This window comes from Nicotiana sylvestris, chromosome 9 (assembly GCF_000393655.2).
Source record: "Nicotiana sylvestris chromosome 9, ASM39365v2, whole genome shotgun sequence".
NCBI lineage: Eukaryota > Viridiplantae > Streptophyta > Magnoliopsida > Solanales > Solanaceae > Nicotiana > Nicotiana sylvestris.
In genome coordinates, this window is record NC_091065.1 from 13,559,675 (window position 1) to 13,586,968 (window position 27,294).

General features: G+C 40.7%; 1 pseudogene; it reads left to right on the top strand.

Moving 5' to 3' along the window:
- The first annotated feature begins 1,683 nt into the window (after window positions 1–1,683).
- On the top strand, window positions 1,684–5,523 carry LOC104247128 (rust resistance kinase Lr10-like; annotated as a pseudogene).
- The last annotated feature ends 21,771 nt before the right edge of the window (window positions 5,524–27,294 follow it).

Consider the following 27,294-nt stretch of genomic DNA (forward strand, 5'->3'; position numbering starts at 1 on the left):
GTTATCTCTCTCTCTCTCTCTCTCTCTCTATATATATATATATATATATATATATATATATATATACACACACTCTTCTCTCTCAGCCTAAATTTGCAAAAAAGTTGTTGGTGGATTCATTTTTTATCGTGCGAAGCACGGATAAGTTAACTTGTTAAAGATTAAATTCGTCAAAACTATACTCCATCCGGTTCACAATAAGTGACCATTTTACCTTTTAATTTGGGTACAAAATAAGTGTACATTTACGTAATCAAGAAGGAATTAATTTTATTTTTCCAAAATTTGCCCTTATTTACATATTTCAATGTGTCAAGGTAACAATTAATTAAGGTTAATTTAGTGAATACATCTTTTTTCCTTTAGGAGTTTGTATTTCTTTAATTGGTGTGTCAAAGGTAAAGATCGGAGGGAGTAATAGACTAGGGACGATCATATTGTCTCAAATTTTATGACAGATACAATTCATCATACGAATCCTTCACAAAATTAATTTTCTTTATTTATCTAAAACTTCAATAATTATATAGTTATAATTATTATGTTTGAATAATTTTGCAGAATTAATAAATAATCATTTATTAACTATTTATACATAAATGATAATTAACTAAGTAAACTTAAAACATGCACTCTCACTCCTTTATCCTAACCACGTCAGCGTATTGTTTATCCGTAAAACGGTACAATTGAATTTATACGTGATTTATAGACAAGTAAATAAAGGTTATCCTAAAACAAAAGATGAATTAGACAAAGATGTAAGACTTAGCCTTGAAATTGAAATGATACAGCAAATATCTTCCCGGACGCGAAGCTGCCAGAGATAGTATGAACAGTATATATAAGCAGAAGAGTAAAAATTTATTGAGTTTTTGATAAAATATAGTATATGCTTGTTCCAGAATTCGTCCTCCTACAATGATGAAATAGCACAGTATGTATAGATACACCCAGAGAACAAGGTCCTAGGATCAAGCCCCTCTTAAATGACAATTATGAGGGCCATTAAAGAATGTGTAACGGTAGGCAGTGAATGTCATATTATCTGTAACAGATCATGCACTTAATACTGTAGAATATTCTTTATTAAATGCTACCGGATGGTAGGCATTTATTTGGCATTTGTGAATATCATTCTTTCTGATGACAAGCGAGATCATTGTCTTCGGGTTCGACTGTCTTCTGTCTTCGGCTCCACGTGTCGCTTTCTCGTGCGATTATTAAATATAAACATATTTTACCCCATACACCTATATGTTTTCATTCATCCAGCATTTTATTTCTTTTAGGTAAAATTTGTGATGATATACATATACATATATATATATATATATATATATATATATATATATATATATATATATATATATATATATATATAAAGAGAGAAACCAGAAAGCAGGAATAAAATGAAGTATGGAAAAATGTCTGCTTGACTAAGTCTTAGCCAACTTCTATTTAGAAAAATTGTGTGGTTGTCCTCCGATGAGACTCGTTTTAGCTGAATGTCTATGTAACTAAAGTTTTTAATAAATAGACTCCTCACTTTTTCCTTATGTGCCAAATGATATGTCTGCCCCTTAGCTCCTTCTCCATCTTTTCTTCTTCGCTAAGAACACCATAATTCTTTAATTTTGGAGCTGAAATTTTGAAGTTAATGGTTAATTATTGTTAAATCATTTGAGTATTGATTATTCATACTTCAACTTTTACTTTAACTACTAATTAAGTGGTTTTCTTTAAAAATCTAAAAACTCCATTGTTGGTCCTTCGAAAGTGTTTAAGAATGCAAAGTGAGTCTTCTTGATTTGGAGTCATTTGACTAAATTTGTGACTGGGTCTCGTTTGTGCTAGTATTTGAAGGCTTTGTTTTAAATTTGAAATCATTCCGAGCATATTTGGGCTGGTTGCATATAAAAATTATGCCTTTCAAGTAGACTTTAATGAATAATTTAACAAATAGGTCGGCTGCAGATAATACAAAATTACGCCGATCTAGTTGAGCTTGATAAACGAACAATCACAAAATCATGCCAACAGGATAGAGCTTGTGAACAATTAACAATATAGGTAAAGTAAATATAGCATAAACTCAACTGATCCGGTAGATAAATCCATAAAGAGCTATGCGGTTTTGGAGATTTTTTTGTTAGTACATTCAAAAAGGGAGACAATATTTAAAGACCATCCCCTTGGGCCATTCCTGTAAATCACCCCTGCTATTTGCACATTCCTGGAAAGATAATTCTGGAACATCCTTTCATAGTAAGAGAAACAATATGGGGAGACTGAACAATAAGTCATAGGGAAAACCACACTTTCTTTTACAACTCCCATTACTCTATTTTGCAAAAACCATGTTCCTTATACATAAAGGCATAAAAGACAAATAGAAAGTTACATAAAGATATTACATAATGTGAAGTTACAGTTTGTGGTACTCACATGTCAACCAATAATTACATCTATTATTGCAGAATCAGAAACAACTCTCGAGCAGCTTCACTGACTCAGTTGAACTCATTGAAGATGAGGATGGTAAGAAATGTAAGAAACCTGGTTCTTCCAGACATTATTATGGTTAATTGTGCGTATGTTTTTGTGGGTTTTACTCTTTTTAGTACTGGTTCCAAACACTGAAAGTTTGAGTCAATTATATCAAATATATTTCATCCTCCCTCCCCTTCTTGTGCTACAGTAAAGCACTTCTGTTAATATGAAGAAAAGTCAAGTTATTGAATAAAAGACCAAGTCCAAGTCTACACAAAGAAACACAAGTCAGTAAGTCTTCTCTTAATATTTTGAAGTGTAGAGAGTAGACGGATCAAACATACAATCACCTCAGTCCAAAACTTATGCTGAGGAAGGGTACCACACATATTAGTAAAATTTCCACTAGAGAAGGACACCTTTTCCACTCATATGTTATAAATGTAAATAATTCTCTTACTTTTTCTAAAAAAAATTATCCACTGTAGTCCCTAGCACTTCAAGCAGTCGAGATGGCCCTCTTTTTCCTCTTGCACTTACTTCTCATAGTCATGGTACCCTTTGCTCTGTTTGGTGAAGGAGCAAATGATTGCAAAGAGTCTAGGTGCAATAGTGAATCCCCTTCCCATTTCACTTATACTATTTGTTGAGCATATTAATTATGCGTCTCAGGAGATTAGGGTTTATTGTCCGGGAAGTTGTACTGTGAACCTATTGCACTTTAACTTTCCAGCATCTCCTTTCCTCTTTAATGATGAGCCTCTTCTTTGTAACTTCTCCATTTTTAGTCCTTCTGGTATCTCAAACGGTGACTTTGGCTCACAGGATTGCTCTGCCACCTCTGACTCTGGATTAATTGTTCTCAGCAATTTCAATACTTTGGAAGGCTACACTGATCTTTTACATTATAAAAAGATTGCGGAAATTCCATCTGTTCCCTGAGTTCTAGAATACACTTTCCCCTTCCGGATGAGTTGGTTAAATCCAAAGTGTGGCTACTGTGAAGGTCTTGGAATGGATTGTGGTTTCAAGAACTATAGCAACCCACTGGGAACTAAGTGTTTCGACAGACCATCGACTACAAAAGGTATTAACTCATTGAAAGATCTCTTTTGATTGCAGAATTGATAAAATATAATATCAAAAGTGAATGTACCATAAGCAAAACATTTAATTTACAGCTTTCCAAGTCCATCTGGTTCTTGAATATGGTAATGGATTTGGATGTGATATCAATTTTTAATAAGGTAAATAAGTATAAAATTGATGGGGAAAACCCCCCGCATGCAAGCAATTTACCAAAAAGTAAAGAACCTATATCTGGATGCGATATATATCCTTAATTTGGCCTAAACCAAATTCTAGAACATAACAATGAAATACATATTTGATATAGTAACTATAACTTAAATATCGGAACCATTACAAGTTCAAAACAGAAAAAATTAAGTGACTGCCCTTACGAATTAAAATCTAAAATCTCTCCCTTAGTAAATACATGTTTGATACTGTAACAAGAATTTTCTGAAATTTGATGATTAAATGTTTCTCTTTTTGCCATAATAAGATTTCTTATGTAATTCTGACAGGCGGATTTAAGGAACCACTGATTGCAGGTTGGTGCTTCTTGCCTTTTAGTTCTCATATTTTGAATTTCCCTTATTCATCTACCTTTTGTATAATGTCTGATCGAGTTGATATCTTCCAGGTGGAGTATTAGGATTTCTTCTTTTGGGAATTATTCTGTTAGCACTCTATGAGTTTTATAGCTCAAGCAAAATTGAAAGAGAGAATCAAGCTAGAGTTGAGAAGTTTCTGGAAGACTACAGAGCTCTCAGGCCTACTAGATATACTTATGCAGAGATTATAAAGATAACAAATATGTTTCACGAACGATTGGGAGAGGGAGCATACGGGGTTGTTTATAAAGGAACACTTTCTAATGAAATTCATGTTGCTGTCAAAGTGCTAAATGACTCCATACGAAATGGGGAAGAATTTATTAATGAAGTTGCAGCAATGGGGAAAATCCACCACTTCAATGTGCTTCGCCTCGTTGGCTATTGCACTGATGGATTCAGAAACGCTCGTGTATGAATATTTGCCAAATCAGTCGCTTGACAAACTCATTTTTCCAGCAAGTTCCAAAGATCACATTACCCTTAATTGGAAGAAGCTTCATGATATTGCTATGGGTATAGCGAAAGGACTGGAGTATCTTCATCAAGGATGTGACCAACAAATCCTTCATTTTGACATCAAACCCCAAAATATTCTGTTAGACCATAACTTGAACCCAAAGATTGCTGATTTTGGTCTTGCCAAGTTATGCTCTAAAGAGAAAAGTGTTGTAACCATGACTGAAGCTAGAGGAACCATGGGTTATATTGCACCAGAAGTATTCTCCAGCAATTTTGGAAAAGCGTCTCATAAATCTGATGTCTATAGCTTTGGTATGCTGCTACTTGAAATGGTTGGAGGGAGGAAGAATTTTGATGCAAAGGCCAGTAATAGCCAAGTGAACTTTTCTGAGTGGATTCATCAACAATTGAATGAAGGAGAAGAGTTGAAAATCAGGATAGAGGAAGATGATGATATCATAATTGCAAGGAAATTGGCTATTATAGGACTTTGGTGCATACAATGGAATGCAACGGATCGACCTTCCATCAAAGTTGTTACGCAAATGCTAGAAGGAGATGGGAGCAATCTAACTATTTCTCCTCCTTTTACAGCAAGATACACCACCCACGTAGGAGCTGGAGTGATTGCATGCCCTTCTAGCGAAGAGTTGACAATGATATCAGAACTAGAATGAAGGAAAGCTGCATCTAAAGTTCTTATGTTAGATTCAGTACAAGTGGAAGCCTGAATTTTATATAAAGTATTTTAGTACTTCCATTAGATATGTTAAGCCATTTAGGTGCGACTGTTCAACTCTTTTACATGTGCAAATGATTTATTGTGACTGTATCTGCTTTGTTTTTTCCTGTAAAGTATAAGTATTCTAATAAACGATTCTCAACTCAACACTCTCTCCAAAGTTATTAAAGATAAAATAGTAGAAGTACTAAATCCCACATAAACAAATACAATGTTTGATTAGCCATATAAGAAAATATAATCTCCGCGTAACTAATGCAACACTAAGAATATAATTAGCTGAAAACTTACCCCATCCAGTCATGTCAGAAGAGAACACCCACTAATACTTTGCAAAAGGAGTACAATATCTCTACAATAGCTCGTGGCATGACGCAGACACAGAATGACCTAATAGTCTATGTGCAGAAAGAACTAATCAGCAGCAGCAATAACAAACCCGGGATAATCCCATAAGTGGGGTTTGGGAAGGGTAGCGTGTACGCATACCTTACCCCTACCCGGTGAATGTAGAGAGACTGTTTCTGACAGACCCTCGGCTCACCGGTGAATGTAGAGAGACTGTTTCTGACAGACCCTCGGCTCAATGTAGAAGGAACTAATAAAAGAAAAGCAAATGTGCAGAATGTATCAGATACAATTCATAGATTTCAAGGAAATAGAGGAACCTGAATTGGAGTGTAGCCTAATCAATCATTTGCTTTGAACAACTAAAATGTTCTGCTACGTGATAGGAGTCTGATTCTTGAAAGAGTCAATTCCTATACGGGGCACTCATGCTTTAAAAGGCGCAGATGAAGGTAAAATATAACAGAATAAAATCAAACATTGCCAACAAGCCATCAAGATAACATTTTCTTTCAACGTGCCAAGCATGTTTATGCCAACGGCCTGCCTTGGCGCCCAATTGCCCATTTTCGGCGCCAAGAACAAGGACCTCATGACACTCATGACCTTTATCTATGAATTGGTTTCGAGATTTCATAATCATACCTGTTTTGATTTTTCTGCAGAAGGGAAATACAAGGCCGAACACACTGTTGAATACTCGTCTTCAATCTAAATTAGATGAGAAGTGGAACTTGGCGTAACTGGTAAAGTTGTTGTGATGTGAGCAGTAGAATTTGTGAAGCTCCAATACTGTGAAGTTCTACCAAGAGAATTTGTGTAGTACACCATATATATATATATATTGTGAATTTGTGAAGGTCCAATACTGTGAAGTTCTACCAAGAGAATTTGTGAAGTACACCATATATATATATATATATATATATATATATATATATATATATATATATATATATATATATATTCAAATAGTTCATTGTATTCATTAATAACTGTGACCTTGAAATGCAAGGGCTGGCCATTTGCTCTGTAGAGGGACAGGGTTTCCAATAATCTCACCGGCATTGGGGTTGTTTAGGGTTAATTGCGTGGCAGACATACAATATTAATCACATCTGGAGAGAATTAGACCCTTCCCTTATTAAAAACCCTAACTCCATTTTCTTTCATTCTTTCTGCTTCCATTATCCTTCTATCCTCTCCGCCACAAGCGTCTGTGATCCTCTACTCATAAAGAAAGACATAATTTAAATAATGCGGAAGCCAGGCTAAGATGGTTCGGGCATATTTAAAAGGGAAGCCCAAATGCTTCAGTAAGGAGGTGTGAGCGGCTTATTGTGAAGGTTACGAGAAGAGGTAGAACGCGACCTAAGAAGTATCGGACAGAGGTGATCAAGCAGGAGGCTTCAGATTTTTTAGGACATGACACTTGATAGGAAGATGTGGAGATCGAGTATTAGGCAGGACCTAGTTACTAGCTATCGCTTTTGCTTTGCATCTTTCTTCTGAATTTCATGTTGTTCCTATTTTTTCTATAAATTCTGTGGCGATACTAATATTGTCTCCTTTTGTCTTTTTGTTTTCTTGACTGAGGGTCTTTTGGAAATAGCCTCTCCACTCCTTCTGGATAGAGGTAAGGTTTGAGTACACACAACCCTCCCCAAACCCCATTAGTGGAATTTTATTGAGTTGTTATTGTTGTTGTTAAATTATGTTAGTTAAATAAATCCTTTGAATTTGTTAAAATAAGTTTATCTAATCAGGTTATAATAACTTAACGATATAGTAATTTGGGGTATTTGAATTAATCTAAAATTAAAGAGGTCGTTTGGATTAGCGGATTGTAAATAGTTGATAAGCTTGAAGTGCTGAAAAGTATTTTTGTGATGACCCAAAAATTCATCACTTATTTGAAAGTAAATTATGTGTTTTGGGGCCTTAAAATCTCCTTTTGTCACACCTCGATTTGAGTGCGCAGTCCGGGTGTGTATCCAGAAAGCTATTATGTGAAAATCTGGGGAAAATGATAAATTTTGCTTTTAAAATGAATTTAAGTTGACTTTGGTCAACATTTTAGGTAAACAGACTTGTACCCATGATTTGACGGTCCCGGAGGGTCCGTAGGAAAATATGGGATTTGGGTATTTTCCCAGAAGTGAATTCCGAGGTCCCAAGCCCGAGAAATGAATTTTTGAAGAAAATTAATAAACTGAAATTATAAGAGTTTTTAGAAATTTGAATGTTTTTGAATTTGATGGTATCGGGCCCGTATTTTGGTTCCGGAGCCCGGTACAGGTCTTATATAGCATTTAAGTTGAGCTTGTAAAATTTAGTAAGAAACTAAGGTCATATGACGTGATTCAGCACCTTAGTTGTAAAAATTAAAACTTTGAAAGTTCTTAAGATTTTCTTTGATTTTGATGCTAAACTTGTAATTGTTGAGGTTACTTTGATAATTTGATTGCGTGAGCAAGCCCGTATGATGTTTTTAGGTTATGGTGCATGTTTGGTTTGGAGCCCCTAGGGCTCGAGTGAGTTTTGGATAGGCCTCGAAGTGCATTTAAACTTAGAGCATGACAGTTGCAGGATTAGAGAAAATTTGCAGGTCTCTGAAACCAAGCTTCGCGGTCTGCGGCGGGGTCTTCGCCACCGCGGTCAGAGCTTCACGACCGCGGTGGGCTTTACGCGGTCAGTGGTGAGCAATGCTGAGTCTTCGAGGTCGGGCTCGATATTTTGCGGTCCGCGATAGAGCTCCGCGGCCGCGGTCCTTCTTATGCGGTCCGCGATGAGGGTCTGAGAGGAGATATAAACGGGACTCTTCAGCTATTTTTCAAGTTTCAAAACCCTAAAACAAAAGAGGTAATTTTTCAAACACTCTTTCTTCCCCAAAACACTAGTAAGTGATTTTTAACTTATTTTTCACTCCTTAACTTTTTTTTTACAAGATTTCATCCTAGAATCTAGGGTTTTCATGGTGGAATTGGGAATTTTGGGTAAAACCTAAGGATATTGAAATTTGGGGATTTAGACCTCAAATTGAGGTCGGATTCCAAAATTAATTATATATCCGGGCTCGGGGGTGAATGGGTAATCTGGTTTTGGTCCGAATATCGGGTTTGGACCAAGCGGGCCCGGGGTCAATTTTTTTGACTTTTGGGGAAATCATTGGAAAACTTATTTTCATGCATTATAATTGATTCATTTAGCATTTATTGATATCGTTAAGTAACTTGTGGCTAGATATAAGCTAATTGGTGGTGGAAACAAGAGGTAAAGCGGTAGTTGGGGCTTGAATTGTGTTCATAGCATCGAGGTAAGTGTTTGGTCTAACCTTAGCTTGATGGATTAGGAGTTGTGTCTTATTTGCTATGTGTTAATTGTAGAGTACGACATATAGGCATGGTGACGATTATCTATAGGTCGGTGTCAAGCATGACCGTGAGTCTCGTATTGTAATTGGTGTGACTCCGTTATGATTTATTCATGCTTAGTATGATGATTATCATTGTTGTCTCCCTTGCTGGGATGCTATTGTTTATGATATTGTATCCCTTGCTGGGATGTTATTGTTTATGCTATTGTCTCCCTTGTCGGGATGTTGTTGTTTTACCCTTGTTCCCTTATCGGTATTATTTTATGCTTGTTGTTGAATTGTATAATGGGATCGGGTTGCACGCCACAATGATAATATATGAATTGGGATCGGGTTGCACGTCGCAACGGTAATATATGAAATGGGATAGGGTTGCATGTCGCAACGGTATTATATAAAATAGGATCGAGTTGCACGCTGCAACGATATTATATGAAATGAGACCGGGTTGCATGCCGCAATGGTAATATATGAAATGGGATCGGGTTGCATGCCGCAGCGATATTATATGAAATGGGATCGGGTAGCACGTCACAACAGTATTATATGAAATGGGATCGGGTTGCACGCCGCAACAGTATTATATGAAATAGGATCGGGTTGCACACCGCAACGGTAATATATGAAATGGGATCGGTTTGCACGTCGCAATGGTATTACATGATTTGGGATTGGGTTGCACGCAAACAAGAAAGAAATGAAAGTGAAAATTGTATTTGTCTTCCTTATTCTTGTTGTCAATTGAATTGTGGTTTCTTTACATTTTCTCTATTGGTATTCTTTTGTTATTTGATACTCCACGTAGCATGCTTTCCCCCTCCCATCTCTAACTGTAAATATCTGCTTTTATTTTTCCGTTGTATATGATTTAATTGCACAAGTTTATTTGGTAGTCTGGTCCTAGTCTCGTCACTACTTCCTCGAGGTTAGGCTAGGCATTTACCAGCACATGGGGTCAATTGTGCTAATACTACACTCTGCACTGTGTGCAGATCCCGGTGCTACAGCTTTTGGACCATAGTGAGGTTGCTGCCTTCAGTCCATTCAGGTGACCCGAGGTAGTCCTGCAAGCGTCCTCAGGACTTGGCGTCTCCTTCTCTCTTTCCATTCTATTTCTTTTATGTATTTCAGAGACAGCATTGTTTTTATCTTTCGGACCCTTATTTGTAGTATTCTTAGACAGTCTGTGATATTTTGACACCAGTTCTGGGTAGCTTATGTTATGGATTGGCATTGGTATCATTATTAAATTGTTACGTCTCGGTCTTCTGCATTTCTGGTTATTTTAATTATTCTGTTGTTTGATCACCTATTATATTGAACTGTTAAAAAAGGCTAAGTAAAAAGGGTAATGAATCTATAATACTCGGCTTGCCTAGCTTTCACGAGTAGGCGCCATCACGACTCTTGAGGGTGAGAAATTCGGGTCGTGACAAGTTGGTATTAGAGCTCTAGGTTACTGAGGTCTCACAATTCACGGACAAGCTTAGTAGAGTTTAAGGGATCGATACAAAGACGTCTGTATTTATCCCCTAGAGGCTACAGAGTTAGGAAAAACTTCACATCTATTCTTTCCTTTTGTGCGACTTCATTTCTCATTGCTAATTGAATTTCTACTCTATTCTCTCGCAGATGGTGAGAACACATACCACTTCATCAGCTGACCGGCAGCCCGAGCCCCCAGTAGCAGCTCCTACGAGAGACAGAGGCAAAGACCGTGCTAGGGCTCGAGGTAGAGGCAAAGCTCAGCCTAGAGCTCGAGCAACAGCACCAGGGGCGGAGCCTTTATTTGAGTTTGACGAGGAGGTTCCATCCCAGTCAGTTCCAGTGGGGCCAGCTCAGGTCCCAGAGGGGTTCATCGCCACCCCGGTACTTCAGGATGCTCTGGTCCGTATAGTGGGCCTTATGGAGAGTGTCGCCCATTCAGGCTTGCTTCCTGTAGAACCAACCGTCTCTTAGGCTGGAAGAGGAGCGCAGACTCCTGCTACTCGCACTCCGGAGCAGATGGCTCCCCAGTTTCAGACTCCAGCAACTCAGCTAGTTGGGGTAGTTCAGCTTGGTATTGTCGCACAAACCAGAGAGGGGCCAGCTATGTTTGTTGATGCCTTGTGGAGATTGGACAGGTTTACCAAGCTCTTCACTATCACTTACAGCGGTGCATCTTCTGAGGATCCCCAAGATTATTTGGACAACTATCATGAGGTTCTCACGAACATGGGGATAGTGGAGACCAATGGGGTCGACTTTGCCCCTTTTCGCTTGTCTAGATTCGCCAAGACTTGGTGGAGAGATTATTGTTTGGCTAGACCAGCTAGGTCACCAGCTTTGACTTGGGATCAGTTTTCTCAGCTATTTTTGGAGAAGTTTCTTCCTATCACTCAGAGGGAGAACTATCGAAGGCAGTTTGAGCGTCTCCAGTAAGGTTCTATGATTGTTACTCAGTACGAGACCAGATTTATTGACTTGGCACGTCATGCTCTTCTTATACATCCGACTGAGAGAGAGAGGGATGAGGTTCATTGAGGGACACATTCAGCCGATTCAATTGCATATGGCTAAGGAGACGGGGATCGAGATTTCTTTTTAGGATGTAGCCAATGTGGCCCGGAGAGTTGAGATGGTTCTATAATAGAGGGTGGTCAGGGGTCAGACAAGAAACCTCGTCATTCTAGTAGATTCAGTGGTGCCTCGTCTGGAGGCAGAGATTCTTTTGGTATGGGCCATCCTCCCAGACCGTTTCATTCAGCACTTCAGGCTTCTCACAGTACCCCATGTGGTCATGGTTCTCACATGTAGTATTCTGATCAGCAGTCCTATAGTGCATCACCAACTCCTATCAGTGTACCTCCACTCCAGAGTTTTTAGGATCGTCATTCCTAGCAGCTGAGGACTTGTTTTACTTGTGGAGACACGAGGCATATTTCTAGATTTTACCCTCGAGCACCGAGCAGTTCTCAGCACCAGGGTTCCTGTGCCATAGTTCAGGCACCGAGTGTTCTACCGCCCGCTCAGCCAGCTAGAGGTGGAGGTAGGGGTGATAGAGGTGGATATAGAGGTATTAGAGGTGGAGCTCAGGCCGCTAGAGATGGAGGTCAGCCAGTAGGAGGCCATCCCAGAGATGTATCTCAAAGTGGTGGGCCCATCCCCGATGTTATGCTCTTCCAGCCAGGCCTGAGGCTGAGCCTTCCGATGAAGTTATCATAGGTATTGTTCTGGTTTGTAATAGAGATGTTTCAGTTCTATTTGATCCAGGATTTACATACTCCTATGTGTCATCTTATTTTGCACTATATCTGGTCATGCCTAGTGATTTTTTGAGTGCTCTTGTATATGTGTCTACACTGGTAGGTGATTCTATTGTGGTAGATCATGTCCATCGTTCATGTATAGTTGTGATTGGGGGTCTTGAGACTCGAGTAGATTTGTTACTTTTGGACATGGTTGATTTTGATGTCATATTGAGGATGGACTAGTTATCACCTTACCATGCTATCTTGGACTGTCATGCCAAGACGGTGACCTTAGACTTGCCGGGGTTGACTCGTTTAGAGTGAAGAAGGACTCCTGATCATTCTACCTGTAGTGGTATCTCATATATGAAGGCTCGGTGAATGGTCGAGAAGGGATGTTTGGCCTATTTGGCATATGTGCGTGATTCTAGTGCTGAGGTTCCTTCTATGGATTTTGTGCCTGTCGTTCGTAAGTTTTCGGAAGTGTTTCCCTCAGACCTGCCGGGCATGCCACCCGACAGGGATATTGACTTCTGCATTGACTTGGCTCCGGGCACTCAACCCATTTCTATTCCATCGTATCATATGGCCCCGCCTGAGTTGAAAGAATTGAAGGAGCAATTACAAGACTTGCTTGATAAGGGCTTTATTAGACCTAGTGTCTCGCCATGGGGTGCACCGGTGTTGTTTGTTAAGAAGAAGGACGGATCGATGAGGATGTGTATAGATTACTGGCGGTTGAACAAGGTTACAATCAAGAATAAGCATCCATTGCCGAGGATTGATGATTTGTTTGATCAGCTTCAGGGTTCCAAGGTATTTTCGAAGATTGACTTGAGATCTGTCTACCATCAGTTGAGGATTAGGGCATCTGATGTCCCTAAGACAGCTTTCCACATTTAGTATGGGAATTATGAGGTATTGGTGATGTCATTTAGGTTGACAAATGCCCTAGCAGTTTTTATGGATTTGATGAACCGAGTGTTCAAGCCTTACTTTGATTCGTTCGTGATAGTTTTTATTGATGATATTTTGATTTATTCCCGCAGCCGGGAGGAGCATGACCAGCATCTGAGAGTTGTTCTTCAGACTTTGAAAGATAGTTAGTTGTGTGCTAAGTTTTTGAAGATGAGTTCTGGTTGAGTTCAGTAGCATTCTTGGGTCACATCGTATTAGCAGAGGGTATTTAGGTAGATCCGAAGAAGATAGAGGCAGTTAAGGACTGGCCTAGACCCGCATCAGCTACAGAGATCTAGAGTTTTTGGGTTTGGCGGGTTATTACCATCGGTTTGTGGAGGGGTTTCATCTATTGTAGCCCCGATGACCAGGTTGACCCAGAAGGGTGCCCAGTTCAAGTGGTTGGACAAGTGTGAGGCGAGCTTTCAGAAGCTCAAGACAGCTTTGACTACGGCGCCGATGTTTGTTTTGCCCATAGGTTCAGGGCCATATACAGTCTATTGTGACGCATCTCATATTGGACTTGGTGTGGTGTTGATGCAGGATGGCAAGGTCATTACTTATGCTTCGCGGCATTTGAAGATTTATGAGAAGAATTATCCAGTTCATGGTTTAGATTTAGCAGCCATTGTTCATGCATTGAAGATTTGGAGGCATTATCTGTATGGCATGTCATGTGAGGTGTTCACGGATCACAAGAGTCTGCAGTATTTGTTCAAATATAAGGAGCTAAACTTGAGGCATAGAAGATGGTTGAAGCTATTGAAAGACTATAATATCACCATCTTATATCATACGGGGAAGGCCAATGTGGTGGCCGATGCTTTGAGTAGAAAGTCAGTCAGTATGGGTAGTTTTGCATATATTCTGGTCGACGAGAGATCACTTGCTTTGGATGTTTAGGCTTTGGCTAATCAGTTTGTAAGGTTTGATGTCTCGGAGACCAGCCGTGTGTTAGCTTTCACAGTCGCTCGTTCTTCTTTATTGGAGTGTATCCGATATCGGCAGTACGATGATCCTCATTTGTATATCCTTAGGGACACGGTACAGCACGGTGATGCCAAGCAGGTTACATTAGGGGATGATGGAGTTTTGAGGATGCAAGGTCGTATTTGTGTGCCTAATGTAGATGGACTTTGAGAGTTGATTCTAGAGGAGGCCCATAGTTCACGGTACTCTATTCATCCGAGCGCCGCTAATATGTATCAGGATTTGTAGTAGTATTATTGGTGAAGGAGGATGAAGAAAGGTATTGTTGCATATGTGGCTCGGTGTTGAATTGTCAGCAGGTAAAGTACGAGCATCAGAGACCTAGTGGTTTGTTCTAAAAGATTGAGATTCCTGAGTGGAAGTGGGAGCGTATCTCTATGGACTTTGTTGTTGGACTTCCATGGACTAAGATGATGTTTGATGCAGTGTGGGTTATTGTTGATAGGCTGACAAGTCAGCACATTTCACTCCTGTGGTAGTCTCATATTCTTCCAAGAGTTTAGCTGAGATCTATATTCGAGAGATTGTTCGTCTTCATGGTGTGTCCGTGTCTATTATTTCGGACCGAGGTATGCAGTTTACATCACATTTCTGGAGAGCAATTAAGTGTAAATTGGGCAAACGGGTCGAGTTGAGCATATCATTTCATCCCTAGACGGACGGGCAGTCCGAGCATACTATTCAGATTTTGGTGGATATGCTCCGAGCTTGTGTCATTAACTTTGGAGGCTCGTGGGATCAGTTATTGCCTTTAGCGGAGTTTGCCTACAACAACAGCTACCAGCCGAGCATCCAGATGGCTCCTTATAAGGCTTTATATGGTAGGAAATGTCGGTCACCAGTTGAATTGTTTGAGAAAGGAGAGGATTAGTTGTTGGGTACAGATCTAGTACAGGATGTCTTGGACAAGGTCGGGATCATTCAGGATAGGCTTCGTACAGCTCAGTCCGGGCAAAAGAGTTATGCAGATCGTAAGGTTTATAATGTGGCATTAATGGTCAGCGAGCGAGTGTTGCTTCGGGTGTCTCCTATGAAAGGCGTGATGAGATTTGGAAAGAAGGGCAAGCTCGCCCTACATTCATTGGCCCGTTTGAGATTCTTGAAAGAGTGGGAGAGGTGGCTTACAGACTTGTGTTGCAGCTGAGTTTATCAGCCGTGCATCTAGTGTTACATGTATCCATGCTTTGGAAGTATCACGGTGATCCATCACACGTGTTAGAATTCAGCATTGTCCAGTTGGAAAAGACTTGTCCTATGAGGAGGAGCCGGTAGCTAATCTAGACCGGCAGGTTCATTGGTTGAGATAGAAGAGTTTCCCTTCTGTTCGTGTTCAGTGGTGAGGTCAACCTATTGAGGCAGAGACCTGGGAGTCTGAGTTTGATATGCAAAACCGATATCCCCATCTTTTCTCCGACTCAGGCACTTCCTTCGTATGTCCGTTTGAAGATGAACGGTTGTTTTAGATATGGAGAATGTGATGACCCAAAAGGTTATCACTTGTTTGAAAGTAAATTCTATGTTACGAGGCCTTAAAACCTCCTTTTGTAACACCTCGATTTGAGTGCGGTCCGGGCGTGTATCCGGAAAGCTATTATGTGAAAATCTGGAAAAATGATAAATTTTGCTTTTAAAATGAATTTAAATTGACTTCGGTCAATATTTTGGGTAAACGGACCCGAACCTATGATTCAACAGTCCTGTAGGGTCCATAGGAAAATATGGGATTTGGGCGTATGCCCGGAATTGAATTCCGAGGTCCCAAGCACGAGAAATGAATTTTTGAAGAAAATGGTTTAACTGAAATTATAAGAATTTTTAGAAATTTGAATGTGTTTGAATTTAATGGTATCTGACCCATATTTTGGTTCCGGAGCCCAGTACAGGTCTTGCATGGCATTTAAGTTGAGCCTGTAAAATTTGGTAAGAAACGGAGGTCATATGACGTGATTCAGCACCTTAGTTGTATTTTGTTTGATTTTGATGGTAAACTTGTGATTGTTGAGGTTATTTTGATGATTTGATTGCGCAAGCAAGCCCGTATGATGTTTTTAGGTTAGGGTGCATGTTTGGTTTGGAGCCCCGAGGGCTCAGGTGAGTTTTGGATAGGCCTCTAAGTGCATTTAGACTTAGAGCATGGCAGTTGCAGGTTTAGAGAAAATTTGCAGGTTTGTGAAACCAAGCTCCGCGATCCGCGGTGGGGTTTATGCGGTCAGTGGTGAGCAAGGCTGAGTCTTCACAGCTGCGCTTGATATTTCGTGGTCCGCGATGGAGCTCCGCGACCGCAGTCCTTTTTATGCGGTCCGGGGTGAGGGTCTGAGAGGAGTATATAAACGGGACTCTTCAGCTATTTTTTAAGTTTCAAAACCCTAAAACATAAGAGGCGATTTTTCAAACACTCTTTCTTCCCCAAAACACTAGTAAGTGATTTTTAACTTATTTCTTTCACTCCTTAACTTCATTTTATAAGATTTCATCCAAGAATCTAGGGTTTTCATGGTGGAATTGGGAATTTTGAGTAAAACCTAAGCATACTGAAATTTAGGGATTTAGACCTCAAATTGAGGTCGGATTCCAAAATCAATTATATATCCGGGCTCGGGGGTGCATGGGTAATCGAGTTTTGGTCCGAATATCGGGTTTTAACCAAGCGGGACCGGGGTCGATTTTTGATTGTTTGGGGAAATCATTGGAAAATTTATTTTCATGCATTATAATTGATTCATTTAGCATTTATTGATATCGTTAAGTAACTTGTGGCTAGATACAAGCAAATTGGTGGCGGAAACAAGAGGTAAAGCGGTAGTTGGGGCTTGAATTGTGTTCGTAGCATTGAGGTAAGTGTTTGGTCTAACCTTAGTTTGAGGGATTAGGAGTTGTGTCTTATTTGCTATGTATTAATTGTGGAGTACGACGTATAGGCATGGTGACAAGTATCTATATGTCAGTGTCAAGCATGCCCGTGAGTCTCATATTGTAATTTTTGTGACTCTGTTGTGATTTATTCATGCTTAGTATGATGATTATCATTGTTGTCTCCCTTGCTGGGATGTTATTGTTTATGACATTGTATCCCTTGCCGGGATGTTATTGTTTATGATATTGTCTCTCTTTCCAGGATGTTGTTGTTATACCCTTGTTCCCTTGTCGGGATTCTTTTAAGCTTGATGTTGAATAGTATAATCGGATTAGGTTGCATGTTGCAACGGTAATATATGAATTTGCAACGGGTTGCACGCTGCAACGGTAATATATGAAATGGGATCGAGGTACACGCTGCAATGGTATTATATGAAATAGGATCGAGTTGCATGCCGCAATGGTATTATATAAAACGGGATCGGGTTTCACGCCGCAATGGTAATATATGAAATGTGATCGGGTTGCACGCCGCAACGGTATTATATGAAATAGGATCGGGTTGCATGCCACAACAGTATTATATAAAATGGGATCGGGTTGCATGCCGCAATGGTATTATATGAAATAGGATTGGGTTACACGCTGCAATGGTAATATATGAAATGGGATCGGGTTGCACGCCGCAATGGTATTACATGATTTGGGATCAGGTTGCATGCCGCAACAAGAAAGAAATAAAAGTGAAAATTGTGTTTGTCTTCGTTATTCTTGTTGGCAATTGAATTATGGTTTCTTTACATTTCCTCTATTGGTATTCTGTTGTTATCTGATACTCCCTGTAGCATGCTTTCCCCCTCCTATTTCTAACTGTAAATATCTGCTTTTATTTTTCCGTTGTATATGATTTAACTGCATAAGTTTATTTGGTAGTCTGGTCCTAGCCTCGTCACTACTTTGCCGAGGTTAGGTTAGGCACTTACTAGCACATGGAGTTGGTTGTGCTGATACTATACTCTGCATTGTGTGCAGATCCCGGTGTTGCAGCATTTGGACCACAGTGAGGTTGTTGCATTTAGTCCATTCAAGCGACTTGAGGTAGTCCTACAGGCGTCCGCAGGCCTTGGCGTCTCCTTCTATCTTTCCATTCTGTTTCTTTTATGTATTTGAGAGACAACATTATTTTTATCTTTCGGACCCTTATTTGTAGTATTCCTAAATTGTCTGTGATATTGTGACACCAGTTCTGGGTAGCTTATGCTATGGATTGGCATTGGTATCATTATTAAATTGTTACGTCTCAGTCTTCCGCATTTCTGGTTTTTTAAATTATTCTGTTGTTTGATCACCTATTATATTGAATTGTTAAAAAGGCTAAGTAAAAAGGGTAATGAATCTATAACACTCGGCTTGCATAGCTTTCATGAGTAGGCACTATCACGACTCTTGAGGGTGGAAAATTCGGGTCGTGACAATTTTTAAGTGCTGAAATTGATTTTTTAAATAAGTATTTACGCGTTTGGATAGACGTGCTAAAACTGATAAGAAGTAGTTGATGTGTTTGGTATAAAAGTGTTGATAAGTTTTTCTTTTATTAAAATGACTAAATATCCTTAAAAACCTTATAAAACATTATAAATTAAAAAGTTTCTTTGTAAAGAATAAGATGAACAACGAATATGGAATGAAAGAAAGTTAGAAAATTTATATTGGGAATAAAATTTTATGAATTAAAAACTATTATTTAGGATAAACTACTAAAAGCCATGGTCAAACTAAAAGTGCTTATAAGCTAAAAAAAATATAAATTATGGGTAACCAACTTATCACTTATGACTGATTTTAGCTTATAAGCACTTGGCTTACAAGCATTTTGGATATTTAATAAATGCGTAGATAAGCCAAAAAGTGCTTATAAGCATAGCCAAACATCCTCAAAAATACTATAGTAATAAGCTTATTTTAAGTTTGACAGTTTTAAGGGTTGTAACGACCGGCCGGTCGTTTTGAGAGTGTTAGCCCGATCCCCCATTTACTGTTTTTCCCGTATATGTTTCAGCTTATGTGACTTACCGATAAGTTTTGTTTTGGTTTTTGGAGTGTTTCCGGACACTTAGTCCTTAAATGGAAACCTAATTCTTAGGATTTTTTGACCGTAGTCGGAACTATGTGAAGACGACTTTGAAATGGAGTTTTGTCGATTCCGTTAGCTCTTTGGGTGATTTTGGACTTAGGGACATGTTCGGATCGTGTTTTGGAGGTCTGTAGCGAAAGTCAGATTTTTAGAGAATTTAACCGGTATCGGACTTTTTAATATTGGGGTCGGATTGGATTTTTGGAAGTTGGAGTAGCTCCATAATATTGAATATGACTTGCGTGCAAAATTTGAGGTCAATCGGACGTGGTTTGATAGGTTTCGGCATCAGTTGTAGAAATTTGAAGTTTCAAGTTCATTAAGTTTGAATTGGAGGGTGATTCGTGTTTTTAGCATTGTTTGATGTGATTTAAGGGCTCAACTAAGTTCGTATTGTGAATTAGTACTTGTTGGTATGTTTGGTTGAGGTCCCGAGGGCCTCGAGTGTGTTTCGGATGCTCAACGGATTGAAATTTGGACTTATGCAATTGCTGAAGAGTGTTGGTTGCTAGTGTTTTCGCACATGTGGTCCTGCGGTTAGGGGACCGCAGGTGCGGGGTAGCACGTGCGCAAGGTCAGGCTCATAAGCGGAATGGGAGGATATTCCAAGGGTCGCAGGTGCGAGGAAAATGAGGCATCTGCGATGCCCGCATATTCGCTAGAGGAACCGCAGGTGCGGATTGAGACCGTTGAAGCGGACTACTGTCCGTAGGTGCGCACACGCAGGTGCGGCCACCTTATCGCAGATGCGGATTAAGGGGATTTAAGTTAAGTCCACACCTGCGATGGAATTTCCACATGTGCGGTGTCGCAGGTGCGAATTTTGGCTCGCAGATGCAAAATCGCTGGGCAGAAAAGGGCAAGTTCGAGGGTATTATCCCATTTTTAATTTTTGGACTTTGAGAGCTCGGATTGGGAAATTATTTGAGCGATTTTCAAAGAAAACTTTTGGGTAACGAGTCTTAACTCCTTTATGGTTAAATCCTACCAATCTATGGTTGATTTCATCATCTAATTAAGGAATTTGGGGGGGGGGGAAATGATAGAAGTTCTTCAAGTAAAATTTTGCGTTTTGATTGGGATTTTGATATCGGATTTGGATAATTTTGTTACGAGTGAACTCGTGAGTGAATGGGTATTCATATTTTGTGGCTTTTACCCGATTCCAAGACATGGGTCTGGGGAGACTTTTTAGGGCGACTTTTTAATTTATTGCTTTAGCTTTGATTTCATTAATTAGATTAGTTTGTTATAGTTATATTTATGATATGTAATTGATTTGGGCTAGATTTGGGCCATTCGGAGTCAGATATTCGTGGAAAAGATATTGTTATCGATTGATTGAGATAGGTTCGAGGTAAGTGGCTTGCCTAACCTTGTGGGGGAGGGGGAACTCCCCATAGGATTTGGTACTATTTTGATATGTGACGCCATGTACGTGAAGTGACGAGTGCGTACACGGGCTATTGTTGTAAAATCCTTGTTTTCACTAGTAATAATATGTTTCACTTTAATTGAGTTATACTAGCATGTGTAATTATCCTATTTAGCTTAGAATAGTATGTCTACGTGTCTTAAATGCTTATCTAAACTCTGTGTAGCATGCTTAGTGGATTTCGTGCTTCTTCCTTGACTTGTACTTAGTCAAAACTGTAGGATTTCATGTTATAGTTATTATCCCCATTGTTTGAGATGCGTATTTATTTTGGGACTACAGAACGGTATTCCGGGAGATCCCCCTACATATTTACTTTAGGACTATGGGACGGTATCCTGGGAGATCCCCATGCACATTTACTTTTGGGAATACTGAACGGTATCCCGAGAGATCCCCCTGCATATTTACTTTTAGACTATGGGACGGTATCCGGGGAGATTCCCCTGCACATTTATTTTTAGGACTATGAGACAGTATCTCAGGAGATCTCCTATTATTATTCTGTACATTGTACTGTAATGTTCTGTGATTTCCTTCTTGTTACATTTCAGTCTTTAATTATACTGCAATATTTCGCTCCATCTTATTTTATTATATTTATACCAGTAGGGCCCTGACCTGACCTCGTCACTACTCGAACGAGGTTAGGTTTGGCACTTACTAGGTACTATTGTGGTGTACTCATGCTGCTCGTCTGCACATATTTTTGTGTACAGATCCAGGTACTTCTTACCAGCCACATCATCAGTGAGCAGCGACAATGGAAGACTTCAAGGTATATTTGCCTCGTCCATAGGCCTCGGAGTCCCCCTCTATTCTCCCCTATGTCCATTATCTTCTGCACTTCTTTTGTTATACTCTGATGTATAGAGACATTAGATTTCCTTCTGTAGTTTGTGACTCAAGATGTCCCAAGTTTTGGGAAGATTGTGTAGTATTGAGAAGTCGGTTATTTTACATACCGAGCGGCATAGTTTTCAGTTATGTTGTTACTATTACAGTTATATTCATGCTTTCATTTCATTATTCTACAAATGTTAGTCTTACCAAGTCGTAGAGACTAGGTGCTGTCACGATGTCTTACGGAGGAGAAATTGGGTCGTGACAAGTTGGTATCAGAGCTATAGGTTCTTTAGGTGTAGTGAGTCACAAGCTGGTTTACTAGAGTCTCGCGGATCGGTACGGAGACGTCTGTACTTATCTTCGAGAGGCTATGGAACTGCTAGGAAAGTTACACTTCTTTGATTCCTTGTCGTGCGAAGATTTGTGTACTTCAAAGTTCTAAACTTCTGTATTCTATTCTTTCACGGATGGTGAGGACACGTACAACCGAAGATGACAGGCAGGGTTGATTCCCCTTGATCCTGCCACATTTTAGTCCGGGGGAGGAGCACAGACTCCCGCCGCCCGCACCCTAGAGCAGCTGGTTCAGGTTGATCAGATTCCAGAGGTTATACTGGTGCCACCTGTAGCCCCAATTCAGCCCGAGGGTATGGCAGCAGTTTCAGAGGAGGAGGAGCGTAGACTCAAGAGGTACAAGAAGTACCACCCTCCTACATTCAGTGTCCTAGTGTCAGAGGATGCTCAGGGATTTTTGGAGGAGCGCCACCGTATCCTCCGTACTATGGGCATAGTAGAGTCGAGTGGGGTTTCTTTCACTGCGTTTCCGCTTAGAGAAACATCCTATTAGTGGTGGCGTGCTTATGAGTTGGACAGTTCGGCTAAGGCAGCTTCACTTACATGGACTCGATTCTCGGATATGTTTTTAGGGAGTATTTTCCCTAGGTCCTCAAAGATGTATGGCACACCGAGTTTGAGCAGTTGCGCCAGGGTGCTATGACTGTGTTAGAGTATGCAGTTAATTTCAGTGATTTGGCTAGACACGCAGTGGCCTTCGTTTCTATAGTTCGAGAGAAGGTCTACCGGTTTATTGAGAGACTCCATCCCAGTATCAGGACTAGCATGGCCTAGGAGTTAGAGATGGATATCTCGTATCAGCAGGTTGTGAGTATTGCTAGGAGGGTGGAGGGCATGCTTGCTCGGGAGAGAGAGGAGAGAGATGCCAAGAGGTCTCGAGAGTTTGGCCATTATTCTTGTGCTTGTGCCCTGCTGCAGTTCGACATGGTAAGGGCTATACGAGTCACCCCGTTCATTCAGCTCTTCTAGCCGCCAGTGGTATTCTGGCTACTTCTAGGCCTCAGGAGCCTTATTATGCACATCCAGTATCTAGTGTGCCTCCTACACGAGGTGATTTTAATGGTCAGTCCAACAGACCTGCCCGAGCCATCCATAGCAGGCATACCCTCCCAGAGCTTGTTTTGAGTATGGCGACACTCTCCATATGGTGAGGGATTTCCCTAGACTTAGGAGGGGTGCACCTCCACAGACTTTTCAGCCATAACGTACTCCACAGGGTCCCCAGGCTATGATTACAGCACCAGCTACCACTCCACCTACTCAGCCAGCTCGAGGTGGGGGTCGGGGAGGTAGAGGTCGCCCAAGAGGGGGAGAAATACTATGCCCTTACTGCTCGTACAGAGGCAGTTGTTTCCACTTCTGTCATTACAAGTAGTGTCCTGGTCTGTCATAGAGATGTGTCATTATTATTTGATCCAGGCTCTACATATTCCTACGTGTCCTCTTATTTTTCCCCGTATAGGGCATATCTCGGGATTCTTTGAGTTCCCCTATTTATATGTCTACTCATGTGGGAGATTATCTTGTTGTGGACCGCGTGTACCGGTCGTGTTTGATTACCTTAGTGTTTTTCAGATCAGAGCCGATTTATTATTTCTCAGTATGGTAGACTTTGATGTTATCTTGGGCATGGATTGGTTGTCACCCCATTACGCTATTCTCGATTGTCACTCCAAGACTGTGACGCTAGCTATGCTAAGTTTACTGTGATTAGAGTGGAGAGGTACCTTAAATTACACTCCCAACAAAGTTATTTCATATCTTAAAGGTCAACGAATCGTTGAGAAGGGGTGTGACATGTATCTAGCTTACATGAGAGATGTCAGTATTGATACCCCTACAGCTGAGTCAGTTCCAGTAGTGAGGGACATTCCAGATGTGTTTCCAGCTGATCTTCCGGGCATGCCGCCCGGCAGAGATATTGATTTTGGTACTGATTTATTGTCAGGAATTCAGCCCATCTCTATTCCTTTATATCGTATGTCTCATCCTGAGTTGAAGGAGTGAAGGAGCAGTACAGGAGTTGCTTGATAAGGGCTTCATCTGGCCCAGCGTGTCACCTTAGGTGGCTCGGTATTGTTAATGAAGAAGAAAGATGGTTCTATGCATATGTGCATCGATCATCACCAGTTGAACAAAGTTACAGTGAAGAATATGTATCCTTTGACTCGTATTGATGATTTATTTGATCAGTTACAGGGTGCCAGAGTGTTATCCAAGATTGACTTATGTTTAGATTATCATCAATTGAAGATTTGGGAGCCAGACATCCCAAAGAATGCTTTCAAGACTCGGTATGGTCATTACGAGTTTCTTGTGATGTCATTTGGCTAACTAACGCCCCAGCATCATTTATGATTTGATGCAAAGTGTATTTTAGCCATATCTTGACTCTTTCATCATTGTGTTTATTAAAGACATTCTAGTATACTTCCGTAGTCGGGAGGATTATGAGCAGTACTTGAGGATTGTGCTTCAGACCCTGAGAAAAGAAAAATTATATGCAAAGTTCTAAAAATATGAGTTCTGGTTAGATTCTGTGGCATTTTTGGATCACGTATTGTCAAATGAAGGGATCAAGCTGGATCCGAAGAAGGTAGAAGCAGTACAAAGTTGGCCCAGACCATCCTCAGCTACAGGGATCTAGAGTTGTCTTGTCTTTGTGGGGTATTACCGTCGATTTGCTGAGGGATTCTCATCTATTGAAGCTCCTATAACCAGATTGACCCAGAAGGGCGCTCCATTCGGGTGGACAGAGGAGTGTGAGGAGAGCTTTCAAAATCTTAAGAAAGTTTTGACTACAGCCCCAGTATTGGTATTGCCTACAGGTTCGGGGTCTTATGTTGTTTATTGTGATGCGTCGCGGATTGGTCTCGGTGCAGTGTTGATACAGGACCATAGGGTGATTGCCTATGCGTCCAGACGGCTAAAGGTGCACGAAAAGAACTATCATGTCCATGATCTTGAGTTAGCAGCTATTGTTCATGCCTTGAAGATTTGGAGGCACTATTTGTATGGTGTCCATTGTGAGATTTACACTGATCACCGGAGTTTGCAGCATCTCTTCAAGCAGAAGGATATCAATTTGCATCAGCGGAGGTGGTTAGAGCTGCTTAAGGATTATGATATCACCATTCTGTACCATCCTGGGAAGGCCAATGTGGTGGTCGATGCCTTGAGTTGCAGGGCAAGGAGTTTTGGGAGCATAGCATATTTGCCAGCAGCAGAGAGGCCATTGGCATTGGATGTTTAGGCCTTGGCCAACCAGTTTGTTAGATTGGATATTTTTGAGCCGAGTCGAGTTTTGGCTTGTGTGATCTCCCAGTCTTCTCTTTATGATCGTATCAAGGATTGTCAGTATGATGACCCCCATCTACTTGTCCTTAAGGACACGGTTCAGCACGGTGATGCCAAGGAGGTCACTATTGGGGATGATGGTGCATTGAGGATGCATGGCAGGCTATGTGTACCCAATATAGACGGATTGCGTGAGTTGATTCTCCATGAGGCTCATAGTTTGTGATACTCCATTTATCTGGGTGCCACGAAGATATATCAGGACATGAGGCAGCATTATTGGTGGCGTGGAATGAAGAAGTACATAGTGGAATATGCAGCTCAGTGCATAAATTGCCGGCAAGTGAAGTATGAACATTAGCGACCGAGTGGATTGCTTCAGAAGTTAGAGATTCCGGAGTGTAAATAGGAGCGGATCACTATGGATTTCATTGTTGGACTCCCACGTACTCAGCAGAAGTTTGATGCAATTTGGGTGATAGTGGATACGCTTACCAAGTCAGATCATTCCATTCCTGTGATGACTACCTATTCTTCCGAGCAGCTAGCTCAAATTTATATCCATGATATTGCCAGACTTCATGGTGTACCGGTATCTATCATCTCATACCGAAGTATGCAGTTTACATCACGGTTCTGGAGGGCCGTACAACATGAGTTAGGTACTCGGGTGGAGTTGAGCATAACATTTCACCCTCAAACGGACGGGCAGTTCGAGCGCACTATTTAGATACTAAAGGATATACTATGTGCGTGTATGATGTAGTTTGGAGGTTCTTGGGATCAATTCTTGCCACTTGCGGAGTTTGCCTACAACAACAGTTATCAGTCCAGCATTCATATGGCACCATACAAGGCTCTGTATGGTAGGCGGTATCGGTCTCTAGTGGGTTGGTTCGAGCTGGGTGAGGCTAGATTTTTGGCACAGACTTGGTTCAGGATGCCTTGGAGAAGTTTAAGTTGATTCAGGATAGATTTCACACAACCTAGTACAGATAGAAGAGTTATACGGATCAATATTGCATTCATGGTTGGAGACCGGGTCTTGCTCTGGGTTTCGCTTATGAAGAGCGTTATAAGGTTCGGAAAGAAGGGAAAGTTGAACCCAAGGTTCTTTGGTCCATTTGAGGTGTTGCGATGAGTTGGGGAGGTTGTTTATGAGCTTGCCTTACCATTAAGCCTAGAAGGCGTTCATCCGGTATTCCATGTTTCTATGCTCCGGAAGTATTACAGTGTTCCGTCTCACATCTTGAATTTCAGCTCAGTCCAATTGGACAAAGATCTATCTTATATTGAGGAGCCAGTGGCTATTCTGGACAGGCAGTTTCAAAGGTTAAGGTCAAAGAACATTGCTTCAGTGGAGGGGTCAGCCGGTCGAGGAGGGTATTTGGGAGACCGAGATGCGCAACCGTTATCCTCATTTTCCACCACTTTAGGTATGCCTCTATACTCGTTCGAGGATGAACAATTATTTTAAGAGGGGGAGGATGTAATGACCCGGCCGGTCATTTTGACAGTATTAGCCCCGATCACCCATTTACTGCTTTCCCCGTATTTGTTTCAGCTTATGTTACTTTCCAAGAGGTTTTGGTTTGGTTTTTAGAGTGTTTCGGGACACTTAGTCCCTAAACGGAAGCCTAAGTCTTAGAATTTTTTTACCTTTGTCGGAACTGTGTGAAGACGACTCCAGAATGGAGTTCCGTCGTTTACGTTAGCTCCGTTGGGTCATTTTGGACTTCGGGCGTGTACGGATTATGTTTTTGAGGTCTATAGCTTATTTAGGCTTGAAATGGCTAAAGTCGAATTTTTGGAGATTTTGACTGGTAGTGGAATTTTTGATATCGGGGTCGGATTGGATTTTCGGAAGTTGGAGTAGCTCTGTTTGGTAATTTTGGACTAAGTTCCTATTATTATTTAGGACTTGTTGGTATGTTTGGTTGAGGTCCGGGAGGGAGGGCTCAGGTGTATTTCGAATGCTCAACAAATTGATATTTGGACTTACGCAATTACTGAAGATTGCTGGTTGCTGGTGTTTTTGCACCTGCGGTTGGGTGACCTTGGGTGCGGGGTCGCACGTGCATGAGATCAGGCGCAA